Raw genomic sequence first — 15,685 nt, forward strand, 5'->3', positions numbered from 1 at the left:
ACTGGACAAAGCAGCAGTTCTGGAGAGACTATTTTGACCATAAGATTTATTGTTTCTTTCTTTTACACATAACTATTGCTGCCAACTTAGAAATTTACAACACATTGCTTTTCATTTCATAGCTGCACAAGCCATACTGTTGAAATTATGTCACTTATGATTGTCCAAAAGTATGCTTGGTAGAAAATGTAGAGACCGGACCTGTTGGAACTTTAATTGAATACCTCTGCCAAGAAGAATACCATGAAATTACCATGGTACCATATACTGTGTATATATATATATATATATATATATATATATATATATATACAGTATATATACATACATATGAGGCTAACACCATGGTTATTTTTTATAGTGCCAACTTTATTGCCCACGCTAAGAGACCTATTATAGCTAGGGTGGCCAGATGTCCCTTTTTCCCAGGACAGTCCCGTATTTCTAGTGTCCCAACTTATTCTGAAAAATTGTGTTTTGAATGAATAAATGTTGTGAATGAACATTACATTTATATAGCGTTTTTCTGACACTACACTCAAAGCGCTTTACACAGTGAACAGGGGACTCAACCACCACCAGTGTACAGCATCCACCTGGATGATACGACAGCAGCCATAGTGTGCCAGTACACTCACCACACACCAGCTATTGGTGGAGAGGAGAGAGTAGAGTTATAGAGCCAATTAGTGGATGGGGATTTTTAGGAGGCCATGATTGAGAAGAGCCAATGGGGGGAATTTTGCCAGGACACCAGGGTTACACCCCTACTCTTTACGAGAAGTGCTCTAGGATTTTAAATGACCACAGAGAGTCAGGACCTCGGTTTAATGTTTCATCCGAAGGACGGTGCCTTTTTACAGTACAGTGTCCCCATCACTATACTGGGGCATTAGGACCCACACAGACTGCAGGGTGAGCACGCCCTGCTGGCCTCCCTAATACCTCTTCCAGCAGCAACCATAGTTTTCCCCAGGAGGTCTCCCATCCAGGTGCTGATCAGGCTCAACCCTACTTAGCTTCAGTAGGCAACCAGTCTTGAGCTACAGGGTGATATGGCTGCTGGTTTTGTCCTGTATTTCCCCTCTCCTAAAATTTCTCTATCACCTATGCTTTCTCAGTCACTTGAGTATTCTAATCAAAGGTAGCCAAGGATACGGCTTATAAAAACAATAAAATCACACCATGTTATTTGAAGTACATGATTGGATTAAGCTATCCAATCACAATCCCCTATCAATAGACGTCCAGTTAGTGAACTGATTGAAGAGTCAATTTGAAAGAGCACACAGATGAAATTGCAGCTGGAAAAATGTCAAGGAAGCATGCATGTACATTTAATGAGGATCTTCAAAAAGAGTTTACATTTCTAAAAAAGGAGTCACAGACAGAGCCTAGTAAAGTGAGGTGTGAGATTTGTGGAGCTTGCTTTTCCATCACCCATGGAGGCCGCACTGACATCGTGCAGCATGTTCATACAAAAAAGTATGTGGATGCTGTTAAAAGTAAGTGTGCCACACCAAGTGTTAGCAATTTTTTTGTGAACAAATTTCAGAATCTGACAAGGTGCACGCAAGTGAAGGACTTTTTGCTTATCATTCTGTTGTGCACGGCAATAGCTCTCAACATCATGACCAGAGAAAAGTCTTGCAGGCCAGGCTGGAGGAATCATTCATACCCTCTGACATTAAAAAGTAATTGGATGCCCTGGTTGATGCTGGTGACATGCGAGCAGATGATTTCTTTTGTGCAGTGAGAAACTTTTATTCAGCATTGGTGGATTACCTCCAAAATTGGAGCTGCTCATTGGAGAACACAGAAAAACTTGAGTGGGCCATACTGAAAGACATCCCAGAGTGGAAAGACATTCAGAGCAGCCTCGACACTTCTACGAAACCACGGTCTTTGATGAGTGGGCTTGTGCAAAAAACATTTACTCGTCACATCACTGAGTGGAACATGAACAAGACGGCCGTGTCTGAGAGATGGACAGACGTTTTTTGTGAGCTGGAGAGCAAGACCATCAACTTCAGAGTATTAGCCAAGGTCGTGGAGTTTGTTTTATGCCTGCCTGGGACATCTGCATCTGTGGAGCGTGTGTTCTCTTTAATGAACACAGCATGGACAGATAAATCTCGACTCAGTGTAACAGTCATGAAGGCAATGCTTTTCGTATGTCTTAATTTTGGACTGGACTGCTCTGCATTTTATGATAAACTCTTGAAAGACAAGTGCACACTGAGAAAAATTTCTGCCCGCGAAAAATACTAGGTGACAACAGTTACAGATGCGGATGCACCCTCTACTTTGCATTGATCAGCGCCTAGGTAAGGATACGTCAATTTCATTTTTACTGGGAGGGGGCTGTCCCGTTTTCCACAAGCAGGAATCTGGTCACCCTACCTATAACCCACCTTAGATCTTAGAGCTGGAGCCGAGCCTGGTTTTGAGAACGATTTAAATATCTGTGTCACAAGTTACACTTCAAAATAGACTAAAATAATGTATCTCAACTGTCTAAGGAAACAGCACACAGTTTAATCTTTTTGCCCACTTTTCTAAAGTTGACATATCTCTGTCTTTAGGGTGCAGTTATGACGGTGGTGAATTTATAATTTACTGCGGCTGAGTTTTTAGGAGTGTATCATCTGGGGGCAGTAGAGGCAATACTTAGACATGGAGATAAGTTGATGTCCTCTTTAAAAGCCTGTGCTGGAGCATCAGCTGGTTCTTTAGTGGCCACATTGATGATCACTGCTCCTGATAAACTACAGGTTAAGCTTTGCATTCAGATTACACCGCAGAACATGTTAAAGCAATAGTTTATTCAGAAATGAAAATTGTCATAATTTACTCATCCTCATTTAAAACCCATATGACTTACTTACATTCATAGATTTTTTATTTTATTTATTTATTTATTTTTTTATCTTCACACATCTATTGTCTGTACTGACATTATGAATGTAAACAGTGACTCTGGGCTCCCAGGCCCATAAAGGACAAAAAACACCATAATGCCACAGTAAAAGTAGTTGATGCTTCTCATGAAGGCATACAATCACTTTGTGTGATGAACAGACCTTAATTTAAGTCATTATTCACTCTCAAATCAAATCTTTTATTAATTCCCATAAACAGCACACAAGTGTAAATATGGTGAAATGCCAGTAACAGCAAACCTCATTGGTTTATGTCATGACATTTGGGTATTTCTAAACAAACCTGTCAAGAAAATGCCCTGATCCTATTTTACTCCAAAATCAAAAGAAACAAATAAGAAATTATACTTTGCATATTGAAAATGTAGGGCAATTAATCATTTTTTTACATTGTGACATTATTTTCATGACAGTTACACACACATTTTACCCCCCCCCCCCCCCCAATTCTCATTACCGCAATGCGTAAAATGATGGTCATTATGAACTCTCATAACCGCAATGTGAAAAAAAAAGATATATTATTTAAATTGTAAAGTATTTATACATCATTGTAGTACTACCATGGCACTGCCTTTCATTTAAATGGATTTTAATTTTTTATTAAAAAATCTATGTAGAACAGCATCTATATCTATAATAAAGTAAAAAAAAAAAAAAAATTACTGTGTTATGGTAATGAGAATTATCATTGAAAACAATGGAAAGAGTAAAAGTAAAACTTATGGACATGTTATGGCAATGAAAAATAGGCTTCATTAAAAATAAAAACTTAATTGTCCTAAATATAGACTTTTTTATACAAAATTGAATTTACATTGTGCTTGTTTGTTGATTTGGTGTTAAATATGATTGACAAGAAATTTTTTGACAGGTTTTAGTTTTATTGATATTATTTGAGAGTGATTAATGACTTTAATTTTGCTCTATTCATCATACAAAGTTTTACATTAGAAGACTTAGAAAATGGTGTACAAGTCACATCAAGTACTTTAACTGTGGTTTTATAATGTGTTTTTGACCTTGATCGAAGAATTTAAATTTGTTTTCCTTTTTGTGTCCTAGGGAGCAAAGTAATGGTGTGTTCATGCAGTGGTGTGCAGTCAGCCCCTTTAAACTCTTCAGAGAAGGGGTGACATAAATGGAGACGGAAATGTTATTTAAATTATGAAGTTTTGTTTCTTCTGTTTATTAAAACATTTATTTTTGTATTATTTAATAAATAAATGCATTAGAATATGGTAATATACAACTTCAAATAACTGTAGAATACTTAATATTTGAAGAGGTAACCGGTTTATGCACTGCATGCCACTGCATTCACGTCATATCGGAATTACTGTAATTACGATAAAAAAAGTGTTCATGTATTCAAAGAACTTTAATTACAAGTTATAAACTCAGAATTCTATGAAAGCTCCGACTTGACATTCATGATGTCATGTAAAAAGAACCAATATGGCAGCGGCCTCAACAGTTAAAGGTAGTGGACACATATTTCTGTTTGATTTGCCATTTTGTTATGCCTTTGTTACCTGGAGTGCTTTCTTTGTTCTTAAACATTTCACAACAACATAGAGTTGAATTAATGTAGTGAAAAATATTCTGCTGTTATCAATAACAAAGCAGTTTTGCCGTTGAGTATTGTCATAAAAAGCAAATAACTTCTGAAGTCCCAGGACATGAACAGCTCGTGAAGTTGCCTACTCAATTACAGTAATTCCGACACGACGTGAACACGGCATACGTAATATGGGATAATGACAGTATTTTTGTTTTTGGGTGAACTGTTTCTTTATATCACATGTTCAGTCAAGCCAACTGATGATTTCTCACAGTTGGCCCACTAAGGATGCAAATAATTGAAAGAGGTCTTTAACTGGCCTATATGTTCTTACTTGGTGTTTTTAAATAGATTGTAAGGAATTCACCTACAGATTTGCTAGGAATTTCAGAAGGCAGAGATTTGGAGCAGAATATGACTTCACGCTTGAGGTAAATGCAGCTCTTAGGAATGCTTTTCCCCCTTCTTTTAACGAATGGAAAACGATTCAGTAGTTGGTTGAAATGAACACCACAGGGCTTTTAATAACCTTATATCCCCATACTGAATTTTAATCAGAAGGGTGTCCAGGTACGATGCAACTCAGCTATTTCTGTCACACAGCTTATTTTCACCTAATTTTAAATCGTATTGAATTTCAAAATGGTGTTAGAATATATGATTGATTCAATTACCCTCCAACGAAAGTCCTTTTCTGTGAGTATTTTCCTCTCAAACAGCTTGTGAGAGGTGTAACACACAGTATTCAAAAATTTCACACCGTTGGAGGGCTAGAAAAATGGCTAGAAAAGTCACTTTTAATTTGTGACTATGATGCTGTTATGTTTTTCCCCTGCTGCCATTTCATTGAGTTTTAAGAAGAAAATTTGTTTGTAAATTTATCTAGTAGTTCAAGAAAAGCTCCACCTGTTCTTTGTGCATGTCCAATTTCTTAGAATTTGATTTGGCATCATGAAGGCTTTTTCAATTGCTGTGAATTGCCAGTCTTAAGATTAGATGCATATGTGTTTTAATAACAAAACCAGATCAAATCAAGTTATTTTATTACTGAAGAGTGTGGGTGTTCTTCTAGCCTTTTAATATGAAAGTTAATCAAATCTTACAAATGTACTATATAAACAACCAAAAGTAAACTAAGGTGGCATAAAAGACAAGTGAAACATGCAGTGCGTAAAAAGAAATGGCTGGACAAGAAAAGTTCTTGAAGAATTGATGTAACCATGCAGGTCTAGGCCAAACCCTCCTCTGTCCGTCTGTGATTTACTAATGATTTTCTGTCTTTTGAAAGCAAAGCTCCTGGTATCTTTACATTGGAATTCCCTGCATGATAAACAAGCAAACAGCATCCAGTGTTAATTTAGACAGAAAAGGGAAATTACCATTTAATAGGTGCAGTCATGAATGGACACTCTAATCAGGTCAGAAAATTAGAAATTAACATACAGGTGCATCTCAATAAATTAGAATGTCATGGAAAAGTTAATTTATTTCAGTAATTCAACTCAAATTGTGAAACTCGTGTATTAAATAAATTCAGTGCACACAGACTGAAGTAGTTTAAGTCTTTGGTTCTTTTAATTGTGATGATTTTGGCTCACATTTAACAAAAACCCACCAATTCACTATCTCAAAAAATTAGAATACATCATAAGACCAATAAAAATAAAAAAAACATTTTTAGTGAATTGTTGGCCTTCTGGAAAGTATGTTCATTTACTTTATATATACTCAATACTTGGTAGGGGCTCCTTTTTGCTTTAATTACTGCCTCAATTTGGCGTGGCATGGAGGTGATCAGTTTGTGGCACTGCTGAGGTGGTATGGAAGCCCAGGTTTCTTTGACAGTGGCCTTCAGCTCATCTGCATTTTTTTGGTCTCTTATTTCTCATTTTCCTCTTGACAATACCCCATAGATTCTCTATGGGGTTCAGGTCTGGTGAGTTTGCTGGCCAGTCAAGCACACCAACACCATGGTCATTTAACCAACTTTTGGTGCTTTTGGCAGTGTGGGCAGGTGCCAAATCCTGCTGGAAAATGAAATCAGCATCTTTAAAAAGCTGGTCAGCAGAAGGAAGCATGAAGTGCTCCAAAATTTCTTGGTAAACGGGTGCAGTGACTTTGGTTTTCAAAAAACACAATGGACCAACACCAGCAGATGACATTGCACCCCAAATCATCACAGACTGTGGAAACTTAACACTGGACTTCAAGCAACTTGGGCTATGAGCTTCTCCACCCTTCCTCCAGACTCTAGGACCTTGGTTTCCAAATGAAATACAAAACTTGCTCTCATCTGAAAAGAGGACTTTGGACCACTGGGCAACAGTCCAGTTCTTCTTCTCCTTAGCCCAGGTAAGACACCTCTGACGTTGTCTGTGGTTCAGGAGTGGCTTAACAAGAGGAATACGACAACTGTAGCCAAATTCCTTGACACATCTGTGTGTGGTGGCTCTTGATGCCTTGATCCCAGCCTCAGTCCATTCCTTGTGAAGTTCACCCAAATTCTTGAATCGATTTTGCTTGACAATCCTCATAAGGCTGCGGTTCTCTCGGTTGGTTGTGCATCTTTTTCTTCCATACTTTTTCCTTCCACTCAACTTTCTGTTAACATGCTTGGATACAGCACTCTGCGAAGAGCCAGCTTCTTTGGCAATTAATGTTTGTGGCTTACCCTCCTTGTGAAGGGTGTCAGTGATTGTCTTCTGGACAACTGTCAGATCAGCAGTCTTCCCCATGATTGTGTAGCCTAGTGAACCAAACCTAGAGACCATTTTGAAGGCTCAGGAAACCTTTGCAGGTGTTTTGAGTTGATTAGCTGATTGGCATGTCACCATATTCTAATTTTTTGAGATAGTGAATTGGTGGGTTTTTGTTAAATGTGAGCCAAAATCATCACAATTAAAAGAACCAAAGACTTAAACTACTTCAGTCTGTGTGCACTGAATTTATTTAATACACGAGTTTCACAATTTGAGTTGAATTACTGAAATAAATGAACTTTTCCACGACATTCTAATTTATTGAGATGCACCTGTACATCCAGAAAACTGAGATGAAATGATGGTGCCCAACATATGTACAAATGTTCCAGGGTCTCTGTGGGAACAAAATGTTCAATAATCAATTAGTAAAATCTCTTTTTAACAAGTCTGTGTAATGAAGCAAGAGAATTCAGATCATTGATAATTTTGTTTTTTGTTGCAGTAATTTTCGTGAGAGAATTTCAAATATAAGGGTTTGATTAGAACATTTTAGATTGGCCTCCATGAGCATTAAGCGCTCTTTTCAACATTAACATAAAATGCAGTGTGCGATGCATAGTGCTCTTCAATGAAAGAGTGTGTTTATGTATGGAGGTGTTAATTCATGCGGGAGTGAGAGAGTTAAAGGTGCTGTAAGCGATATTTTCATGGAAAGGTATGCAAAAAATGTTCCTACTCCCTGAGAGATTTTACTGAAATAAGTGTTGTAAGATATCCCACCTGTCTCTGTGACAGCTCTAGACTCAGTAAACAGCAAACAAAAATGTGTCCGCGAACCGTGGGCAATGACCCTTTCGACCTGTCAATCATTTTGCACGTTCTCATAGTATTGTAATTGCAACGAATTATTGAGACTTACTGCCATTTTTTAAGCCATGTTGTTCATAACAAATATCAGGGAGTTATAAAATTGTGATTTCCAGAAATTTATAAAATCTTAAAAAGTCATGGAAATTTCCAGTGAATTCGAATTTCTCTATTTATTTCTCTATTTAGCTCTAAGATATTTTATCAGCAAGAAATTATTCTTCATGAGTTCGTCTCCGTAAATGCTCTTTGTGATCTTTATAAAATAAAAATAAAAAATATTTATCCAGTAATCACAAATGCCTGGAAAATTTATGGAAATACTTTGGTAAAAAGTAGTGGGAACCCTCAACCTGACACAGCTGTGTAGATCTTTAAGTAAGAAATACAATTCCTGGCTCTAGTAGAATGAGGTTTGTATGGTCTGAAGATAGTGCTATTCTGATGCTTAAATGTGTCACCTCCTCAGAGCTACTTGTGAAATTGTAGATGCTGCTGGCATGATATGAAACGGCAGACTTTTTTCTTTTTCTGTTGAAGGAAATAATATCTGTGATGTGCACAAACCTCTGAGGGCCTCCCGATAATTTTGACACACCGCTTGGAGCGGAGAGCAGACTTTATCCATTTTTATGGGATATACTCAGAATAGAATGTTGATTGGATTTCTTATTATTATTTTTCTTGCATTACCTCAGTGGTTTGACCAACAGATTGTGTAATTCTAAAATTATGTTGGGGAAAAATGGTTTTCACTAAGGTTGTTAATTATGCAAACACAACAAATGAGCATCTGTCCTTTGGTTTTCTTCTAGGGAAGGCATAGAATAGATTCTCCTGCCCAATGCCCTCCAGTTAGCCAATGAATGGCTCCATGTTTCGCTAACGCACTCAAAGATGCTCAAGAACACTGTGGTGTCCAACTTCACCTCAAGGGAAGACCACATTAAGGTATTCAAGTCTGAGGTCAACAGACAATGATTTATCTTTCAACTACAGGAATGATGCCCACAACCCCAAGGGAACTTGCCTATTCAATTAGCAACATCATAAGTGTTGTCACTGGAAAGAGTTACTGCTCTGGAAAATTGCTACTGTTGAGTTCATTAAGTCTTTCCCATATGAAATAAAAAACAAATTGCACTGGTGCTTCAGTAGTCAATCGAACATGTTGACACAAAAAGCCTTAATGTTATTTCTGTTTATTTCTTTTCACACACTCATCTTTTGTTTTTTGTCTCATCTTCTTTTTGTTTATAACTCCTTTTCTCTGTCTGTCCATTCTACCCATGTATTATGTCTGTGTTGTCGCTAAAGGTGCTCTTGGCCAGCTGCTTTGTGCCTGTTTATGCTGGAGTGAAGCCAGTGGAATTCCAAGGGCAGGTGATAGTGTCTAATGCAACCGACTCTCTTGGCTCCAGTACAGTCTTTATGCTCTGTATGATTTATAGTCTGTAGCTCTGCTGAGAGCTGATTTGTGCTGTTTATATTTATTTAGATGAATGAGCAAACCACTTCTCTGGTTCTACTTGTCCCCTCCACTGACAAAGGAGGTCTGATAGAACTACATTAGAGGCCGAGTGCCATGTTATTTTCAGCCAAAGGAAAGTTCAAGTGTTGAATCATGTAAAAACATCTAGTTGTCCCATTCTTTTAGCATGACATATGCCTTTACACTCCTAACAGAAACTTCTGTCTTTGGTGCGGCCCACAATGATTTGCATATGGATGATTTGATATCTGCATGTTATTTAAGAATGTCATATTTCTCAGAAATAGATTGATGGAGGATTCTCAGACAGTCTTCCTATTCTTTCAATAGGACGCACAATCACAGTGTGACCGTTTAGCGGTCCTCAGGATATTTCCCCAGCTCATAAGGGCATAAGTAAGCTTCACCTCAGACTGGCCAACATGAGAGTTGTGGTAAGTTTTTAGCAAAAAAAGGCAATCTTAAACTCATTTAAATAATAGTACTACCTTATGATGATGTTTTAGTGCCACGTTAATAGAAAAAAATCTTAAGATTTCGAGAATTAAGTTGTATTGTTTTGAGAATAATCTCATAATAGGCCTTTTATGAAAATAAAAGCCATAAAAGTTATATTAATATTTTAAAAGTAGTAATATTTTAAGGATTAAGTCAAAATTACCAGAATAGCCATAGCATTTTAAGAAAGTCATAGCATTATGAGATTAAAGTCTTAATATTATGAGAATTAAATTCAAAGTATAATGATATAAAAATAATTAATGTATAATTGCTAAGGGTGGGCGATGGTAACATTGCAACTAGTAAAGATCTCTCAAGAAAAAAAGGGACATACTATATACACCTACCTTTTCATGTGGTTATCTAATCAGCCAATCATGTGGCAGCAGTGCATAAAATCATGTAGATACAGGTCAGGAGCTTCAGTTAATATTCACATCAACCATTAGAATGGGGAAAAATGTGATCTCAGTGATTTTTTTGACACTGCTGAGTATTTCTGTAACTGCTGATCTCCTGGGATTTTCACACACAACAGTCTCTAGAGTTTACTCAGAATGGTGACAAAAACAAAAAACATCCAGTGAGTGGCAGTTCTGCAGACAGAAAACACCTTGTTGATGAGAGAGTTCAGGACCATAGCATTCCTAATAAAATGCTAGGTGAGTGTATATATAATCTAACTACCTGTATCAAAATGAGGGACATGCCTCAACCAAAATAAGTGATACTAAGCAAAAAAAAAAAAAAAAAAAAAAATCCCCATGCGGGGGAATTATCAGCATATGAATCATAACAAGCAAAGTATACAGTAGCCTATATTAAATAATTATGATTTTATCTTAATATTAAATATTTCCCCAAAAATATTTCCAAAAAACATCTGGTCATCCAAAATCAATTAATAGCCAAAATCTTTCTCTCCTGCATGCATGCACAAACTGTCAGGGTTCAGCCACTTCTGTTGGTTGTGTTTTTATTGTCTTTGTGGCTGAGCTCTGACACTAATGTTTTGTGTCTTGACTAGTCTGTGTCTTGTGTGAGAGTTCATGGCTTGCTTTATTGGCATTGCCATGCGTTCTCTTGTCTTGTCGTTTATTGGCGTGAGTGCATTGCTCTTATGTCATCTTGGCTGCATGCACTCATGTCAGTTGTTTGTGTTTGTCTCTCACGACCTTGGGCGTGCTTAGCGTTGCGCTCGCTTTGCACTGTGCATCCGGGTCGCAATCTGTTTTCATGTTGTGCTGGGGTTCGGCCGCTTCTGTCTTAGTTGCCTGTTTATTTGTGGCCAAACCCTCGCACAGGTGTCTCGTCTCGTTTTGTCACCTGTTGCGTGCATCGCGTGGTATTTGCTTCAGGCTTTGTCTAGTGTGAGAGTGCATGGCGTCGCTTTTTTGGCATTGCCATGCATTCTCTTGTCTCGTCTGTTGTTTGGCATGAGTGCATGTTGCCTTAAAGTCCTGGTGATATGTGCTTGTGTCATTCGTGTGTTTGTGTTTTGTGAGAGCGTGTGGCTTTGTTTTGTTTCTGTTTTGCCACGTGTCTCTCAGTCTTGTATCATACCCCGCCTCCTTGTCTGCCCATTATCTGTTTATTTGTTTCACCTGCCCTGCTTGTTACCCTGTTGATTTTTCTCCCTTTTTAGTCTCCTTGTGTGTGCTGTCCTGTGCCAGTTCGTCTTGTTTCCTCGTCCTGTTTGTTCTTAACTGTAGTGTCTCCTGTTTGGATCTGTTTGGCTTCAGCCCAGCCCATCTATGTGTTAGTCACCCTGGACTGTGTTTCTCCCCTTGTGGAGGTTTTTTTTTTTTCATTTTCTTTTTCTGAGTACTTTTGTTTGTTAAATAAATACCCATTTCACTCTGCTTTTGAATCCTGCCCTTTTTCTGCGATCACGTGGAGCGTGACCCTGACATTACAAACTGGCCACCAAGGACTCAGCAAAGATGGGTATCTTCTTTTTCCCATCTCCAAAACCCAGGTGGTTGATAGGGGAACATCTAGCCCATGACAACTGGCTCTGTTCTCTCCGTCAAAGGGGGAGGGACGTGAGAGCCAGCGAATTCCTGCTGACGGGCTAGATTACAATGATGCTGCTCTCAAGAACCTTTTTAACACCTGCTTTGAGAGTACCCTGGGTTCTTGGGAGATGTGAAGTCTGGCGACCTTGTCGTTCGAGGGGTTTGTAAGCTACCTGTTATGGATTACCCTGACTATGGACAGCCCCCTAAGATCGACAATGCCATCGTCTCCTCCTCAAGTGATGTAGGCGCCAGATCTCCGATGAATCCTAAACGGAGGAGGAGAAAGAAGAAAGGCTCATCTGGACTGTTTTTTTTTTACCATTGACCACCAGGAGGTGGTTGTTCCCACTGCCGACCACCAGGAGGCGGCGGCTGTTCCTACTGCCGACCACCAGGAGGCAGCGGCCATTCCCACAGCAGTGCTTCTGGCCGTCCGGAAGAGAAGGGCCCCTGCTCCCCAGTCACTGCCAGTGCTCATGGCCACAGAGGCCGTTCCCCTGCCGCTGCCAGCTCCCTCAGCCACGAAGGCCATTCCCCTGCCGCTTCCAGAGCTCCCAGCCACGGAGACCGTTCCACTGTCGCTGCCAGCGCTCCCGGCCACGGAGGCTGTTCCCCTGCCGCTGCTAACGCTCTCAGCCATGGAGGCCGTTCCCCTGCCCCTGCCAGCTCCTTCAGCCATGGAGGCTGTTCCCCAGTTGCTGCCAGTGCTTCCGGCCATGGAGGACGTTCCCCTGCTGCTGACATTGCTCTCAGCCATGGAGGCCTTTACCCTGTAGCTGTCAGCTTCCTTGGCCATGGAGGCCATTCCTCTGTCACTGCCAGCACTTCCATCTGTGGAGGTTGGTATGCTGGTCGAGCTTGCCATCTTTCACCTGGCTACTGCCCTCCTCTGTGTCTGGGCAGAAATAGTTTCTGTACTCTCTCCTGCAGCTGCCGCTGACCCTGTCCTCTCCCCTGTGGCTGCTGCTGCTCCTGACCTCAGCCGCAACCATCCCTACCTTGAGGCTCTCTGACTCCATTCATGTCACGAGGCTGCCGGACCTCATCCTGTGTCCTGACCCCGCCCCATACCTGGACCCTCCTTCCAGGCCACCTGAGCTCACCCCTAACATGGAGCCTCCTTCCTGGTTTCCCCCACCCTCCCTCCCTTGGTCTGTTCTGCCGGACCCCATCCCTGACCTGTATCCTCCTTCCAGGCCACCTGACCCCGCCCCTATCTGAAGTCTCCTGCCAGGCCACTGGACCCCGCCCCCTACCTGGACCCTCCTCCCAGGCCACCTGACCCCACCCCTAACATGGAGCCTCCATCCTGGTATTTGCTTTGTGGTGTATGCTCAGGCTTTATCTAGTGTGAGAGTGCACGACGTCACTTTTTTGTTGTCATGCATTCTCATCTTGTCTTTTGTTTGGCATGAGCATGTTGCCTTATAGTCCTGGAGATATGCGCTCGTGTCATTCATGTGTTTGTTTTTTGTGAGAGTGTGTGGCTTTGATTTGTTTCTGTTTTGCCACGTGTCTCTCAGTCTTCCTTGTCTGCCCATTATCTGTTCATTTGTTTCAATTGCCCTGCTTGTTAACCTGTTGATTTCTCTCCATTTTTAGTCTCCTCATGTGCGCTGTCCTGTGCCAGTTCGTCTTGTTTCCTCGTCCTGTTTGTTCCTGTCTGTAGTGTCTCCTGTTTGGATCCGTTTTGCTCAAGCCCAGCCCATCTATGTGTTAGTCGCCCTGGACTGTGTTTCTCCCTTTGTGAAGGTTTTGTTTCGTTTTCTTTTTCTGTAGTACTTTTGTTTGTTAAATAAATACCCATTTCACTCTGCTTTTGAGTCCTGCCCTTTTTCTGCGATCACCTGGAGCGTGACCCTGACACACACTGCTTGGGTGTGTTTGAACTAAATGTAGTTTTACGCGGGCCAAATGATTTTATTTTAAACGTAATAATTTTATTTTAATTATTTGTTAAAATATCTGTCAGAACCTGGCTGCATCAAATCTTATGCATCATATCTAACAATAAAATAGTGAGGAATTGGAAACAACTAAGAATTGTACTTTTTACCTCAATATTTTTCCTTGTATCTGGATTAACCGTGCATGCATACTGTACATAGTAATTATACACTGAACAAAAATATAAACGCAACATGTAAAGTGTTGGTCCCATGTTTCATGAGCTGAAATAAAAGATCCCAGAAATTTTCCATACGCATTGATTAGATTAGATTAGGGCCTAATGAATTTATTTCAATTGACTGATTTCCTTAAATGAAATGTAACTCAGTAAAATCTTTGAAATTGTTGCATGTTGCGTTTATATTTTTGTTCAGTATATATAGTTAAGTGGTGTAATTCTGAAAATTTACTGTAATTAACCATTTAGACTTTGGTTTCAAAAAAGTTATTGGAACTAAATTATTCAGTTAATAACTGGTTACTAACATTTAAAAATAAAGTTTTTACTCCGTAATAATTGAAAGGGACTTTGTTCCCGTTTTCGGTTACGTTCTGCCAAAAATTCAGTTTGTTTTCAGTTTTCAGTTCCTGTACAAAAATAATATTTATGTGGCACTAAAGCTGTCATACTAACTACTACAAATACTAACATTAAAAAATGCCTTTCAAACTGTTGTTTATGGTGTAACCTGTGACATGTTTTGAAACCTCCATGTTTTCCACCCTCAGTTCTCAAAGACAACATCGTAAGGCTGAACCAGGCCCTGTTTCCTCCCTCATTACCAAGACTAAAAGCACTGGACCAGGAAGGATACCAGGATGCTGTTCACTTTGTAAAGAAAGATGGATGCCATAATTGTTTTTCTAATTTTAGTTCTGGAATATCTCAATTGTGGCATGTTGACCGCATTTTCAGACAGTAACTTTACCTCGTAACTGTACTTAAAAATCTTTAGAGCAGCACAATATTTTATCATTTTGTTTTATTTATAAACACTGCAATACCTGAATGGTTGCAGGCAGGTGTGTTGGACTCTATGGGAAATATTATTTGAAATATTATGGGAAGAAGAAAAAATCCCCAAATTGCTGTAGCTTGAAAGATCTCCTATTTTATTGGAACAGCAATGTCAGGGTCACATTACCTAAATGTTGCTGTTTCAATTAATATTGAAGTTCTAGATATCATTTGATTATAATAATAAAAAAATGATTGTGTTGTGAAAGAATCATGAGCACTATAAAATGTATCATGTTTTTCAAGAGGCTAAATTATAATTGTCTTAAATACAATTTTATTGCACAGATCTAAAATAACTCCTGCTATCAGTTATAGCCCTGAGGGCACTTAAAATGCATAGAATGTTCTGTAAGTATTACTAACTGAAGTGCTGAAGTATTTCTGAAATCCCCTTTGTTGGAATTTGTTCGTAATGGCATGTAAACCTCTAGTCAACCTAGTCCAACAACTCACCATCTTTTGTTAACATTTGAAGCCCGCATATATTAATGCTGTGTATCTGTCAGTCCTCGAGGACAACCATGGAGAACAAGCCTTTGATGTAGAACCACAAGAGAGGATGTTTGAACTTTGAAAGTCTCCTCACCACTCTGAACAATTGCTTTACTCGCACTTGACTCTGGGA

This window comes from Myxocyprinus asiaticus, chromosome 7 (assembly GCF_019703515.2).
Source record: "Myxocyprinus asiaticus isolate MX2 ecotype Aquarium Trade chromosome 7, UBuf_Myxa_2, whole genome shotgun sequence".
In the NCBI taxonomy this organism is placed as follows: Eukaryota; Metazoa; Chordata; class Actinopteri; order Cypriniformes; family Catostomidae; genus Myxocyprinus; species Myxocyprinus asiaticus.